The following is a 4,432-nucleotide window of genomic DNA, read 5'->3' on the forward strand; positions in this document are numbered from 1 at the left end:
TGCCCTGATTAAGGGCTGGGGAGGTGAACTCTTCCATCATAAAGAGCTGAAGCCCTGTGGGGCCCATTATGGACATGTCTGCCCACAACAGACAAGCAGTCTGGTCCAAGAATGCTTTGTCTTCTTCCCCAGATTGCTCATGAGCACTGACTGGGGAGGGAGAGGCAGGAAAGTGTATTTTTGACTGAGTATTTTTGTCTCCTCAAAACTCACATGTTGGAATCCAAATCCCCAATGTGATGATATATGGAGAGGGAGTCTTTGAAAGGTAATTAGGTTTAGATTAGGTCATGAGGGTGAACCCCTCATGACGTGATTAGTGCCTTCTTAAGAAAAGACATGAGAGGGGCGCCTGGGTGGCTCAGTTGGTTAAGCGTCCAACTTCGGCTCAGGTCATGATCTCGCGGTCCGTGAGTTCAAGCCCCGCGTCGGGCTCTGTGCTGACAGCTCAGAGCCTGGAGCCTGTTTCCGATTCTATGTCTCCCTCTTTCTCTGACCCTCCCCTGTTCATGCTCTCTCTCTCTCTGTCTCAAAAATAAATAAACGTTAAAAAAAAAAAAGACAAAACATGAGAAAGCCTGGTTCCTCTCCCCGCTTTCCATCATGTGAGGATGTAAGTAGATGGCCTTCTGAAAACCAGGAAGCAGATCTCACCAGACACCAGTCCTCTGGGCACCTTGGTTTTGGACGTCCCAGCTTCCAGAACTGGGAGAAATAAATACGTGTTCGTTAAGCCACTCAGTCTACAGTAATTTGTTATGATAGCTTCATCTATCTCTAGCTCTGGAAAGACTCACCTTTTGGTCTCAAGTACTGTATATTTGAAAGTACAGTTTGAAATTCATCAAAATTGACAAATACTAATTAGATTTATCTTTTCAGTCATTAGTCCCTTTGTTCCATCGTTGAGAAAAACAAAGTAGGACAGTGCATACTGTTCTCAGGAGCAAACACACCAAACCCACTGATGTGGGACAGACTGATGGATTTGGGGTTGGCTCCAAAACATACAGAGTCTCTCCCTTCCCAGAACCCCCACAAGCTACACATCTCCCAGTCTTACGTCCCCACCTACCAGGGACAGGAGCTAGAGGGGAATCTCTGAATTAAGCTGACCTTTAGCCAAAGACTCCAGAAGAATTCAGAAAGAAGTGGTGGGTTCTAACAACTGACATGGACTTTGAAGCTGAACTTGTAGAGTGACCAACCGCCAGTGTTTTTGCCCTGGGACTGTCTTGTTTTTGCACTGAAGGTTCCACAGCCCATCAGGACTGGACGAATCGGGATGATTTGTCCCCCTGCCTAGGTTTCAAACCCAGCTCCACCGCTTTTTAGCTGTGAGACCTTGAGCAAATATCTGAACGACTCTTTGTGAGTTTCTCCATGCGTAAGACGGGGAGAATAATAGCACCCGATCCACAGGTTAGATGAGTATTTATAAGTGCTGGGAACAGTACTTGGTAAGAGCTGTATGAGTATTTGTCAAACAAAAGAAATTACGTCAAGCTTCATGGAGTCTTATTGTGGCTTTTTACAACCAATGTGCGCAGCAGGGCACTGAGTGCTCTTAAGCTGCATGACTACATTGGTGGAGACGGAAGCGTGAGGCTACAAGTATCTTTCACCAGGATAGCTATTCAGTGAGTCAACAGGCTACAAAACCAAAGCAAGAGACCAGCATTTCCTTTATCTCCACATCCTCTCCCGCCCTTGTCATTTCTCCGTTTTTCATGTCAGCCATTCTGACAGGTGTAAAGTGGTGTCCCATACGTCGTTGAGGCAAAGCTGGTGCCACGACTGTGAGAGACAGTATGGAGATTCCTCAAAAGTTCGAAAATAGGATTACCCTATGATCTAGTAATTCCACTACTGGGTATTTACCCAAAGAAAATAAAAAACGCTAATTCGAAAAGATATATGCACCCCTATGTTTACTTCAGCATTATTTATAATAGCCCAGATATGAAAGCAACCCAAGTGTCCATCAATAGATGAATAGGTAAAGATGTGGTATATATATATATATATATATATATATATATATATATATATACAATGGAATACTACTTGGCCATAAAAAAGAGAATGACATCTTGCCATTTGCAACAATATGGATGTATCTACAGGATATAATGTTATGTGAAATAAGCCAGACAGAGAAAGACAAACACCATGTGATTTCACTCACAAGCAGAATTTAAGAAACAAACAAACAAATGAAGAAAAAGAGACAAGCAAAAAAAAAATAAGACTCCTAAATACAGAGAATAAACTAGTGGTTGCTAGAGGAAAGATGGGGGAGGGGACCGGTGAAGGGGATTGATTATGTGATGAGCTCTGAGTAATAGATAGAATTGTTGAATCATTATATTGTACCCCTGAAACTAATGCAACACTGTTAAATATCAAACAGTGTTGCATTAGTTTCAGGTGTACAATATAATGATATATATATATATGTATATACATATGTATATATATGTATATATACGTATATATATATATATATATATATAGAGAGAGAGAGAGAGAGAGAGAGATAAAGATAGATAGATAGATAGATAGATAGATAGATAGATAGATACCAGCATTTCATTTGTCCCACCTCAGCCCACCCTTCTGATCCTTGCTGGTTCAAACCTCTTGCCCTAACTGATGGGCACACAATCAGCTCACGATAAATATTAAATGAAGGTGTAAATGTTTCTTACACAGGCCTATCCAGGGTGGCTCCAAGGAGTTTGTATCTTTGCTTTCTCCTGCTTATTTGCAAAGGAGTATAGCTAATGCTAAGGTTTCGGGCATACGGCTTACCTATGATGAGATTTCCTGATACTGTAAAATGAAGTAACTGCAGAGAAGAGAGAAGGGCCCTCTTCTTTGGCAGTTATTTACGGTTCTGATCTGTGGGTAGCCTGAACACAGAAATGCACGCATCAGTCATAAATCGGTCAGCGCTCCGGACACCTGAAGCCTTGAGAGCCTGTGGCGCGGCTTGGCAGGCTGCTTCTGCAGAGAAGTTTGCACAGTCGTCCACATGCACACACTCAGCCACTTCCATGCCCGCCTGGGCAAAACCGTCTGCATTCTGGAGACCCGCCAGGACACGTGGGTCTGCCTGCCTGCTGGGTTCCACCCCAGCTGAGTCCTGAGTCAATGGTGGGGCCGGTGGCAGAACCACAGACCTCAAGATGTGCAGGCAAGCTTTGCAGACGTCTCCACTCCTGCACTGCTTAACCAGCAGCATATGTTTTTTTGGCTAAAAGGTGTTTAAATGAAATCATTTTTTCCATATTACTTTGAAAAGTTTATTTCATCAGCATGAAAATGTTTAATAATATTATTGGGGGGGGTTAAAAAAATAAATCATCATTTTGAAGATGTTTCTTTTTTATTCACTCAGGGAAAAGAACACAGTGATATTTAATCCTTTCCTTAAATGATGCAAGTGACTCCGACTTTAGATGAACAGTACTTTGGGAATCAAACAGCACAAATGTCTGTGCCAAAACAGAGAAGGAAGATTTGTTCCCTACAGACCGGTACTGGTGTAAGGTGACTGCTTGGGTTTGGTTTGAGTGATGATTGTAATAAAATAGAGCAGGCCCCCTACCCAGTCAGCTTTGCAAGGTCACTCGTGTGTCACTAGGAGAGTACGTGCCAAGGCCAGTATCCCAAGGCTGGAAGATTCTGGAACTGTAACAGCTGTTTCCCCAGAGAGCCACATTCCATCGAGGGGGCAAACACTTCAATGGAGAAGCTCCAGGGATCTCTAGAAGGCTGGGCTGGGGGATTCAGCACCTAGCCTCCCCTTTCATTCAGCAGAAAGCACTCCTCTCTGATCATTCTCACCCTGAGCAATAAAATCAGACTGCCCCAAGCTGCTATCCCAAGCAGAATTACTCCTAGCATGTGCCCTAGTAAGCTGAGCACAAAGAATGCAAAGGAAGGCCTGCCTAGTATAATAGGTCTAGACACTTCAGTTATATAGCATGCTAACAAACGATTAAACGGGTCTACTCCTCTATCTTAATAGATAAACCTGGAAGGCTTCCCGCACATTTAGAATTTACTCCTCAGAGCTCAGCACTGGAACTTGGAGGCTTAGGGAAAGCTGGACCCTATCACCCAGCTCCTGGCCTGTGACACATCTTCCTGCCCTTTCCTCCCCTGGTTCTGTCCAACAACACAGAGGGCTGACATCCCAGCCCTAACCTCTAAGCTCTGTCCTCACTGCCCACACAGCCCCCCATTGGCCACTGCTCAATGCCAGACACGTTTGCACACAGACCCTGGAAGGAGGCTTGGGCTATTGAGTAGTAGTCATCCAGGGTCCTGGGTCGCAACTATCTAGAGCAACCTAGAAGAGGCAGTGTAAGTTCTGAGTGGTCATAGGGGCAGGGGCAGGCAGAGGGGAGCTGAGAGGAAGTCT

This window comes from Lynx canadensis, chromosome A1 (genome assembly GCF_007474595.2).
Source record: "Lynx canadensis isolate LIC74 chromosome A1, mLynCan4.pri.v2, whole genome shotgun sequence".
Classification (NCBI taxonomy): Eukaryota; Metazoa; Chordata; class Mammalia; order Carnivora; family Felidae; genus Lynx; species Lynx canadensis.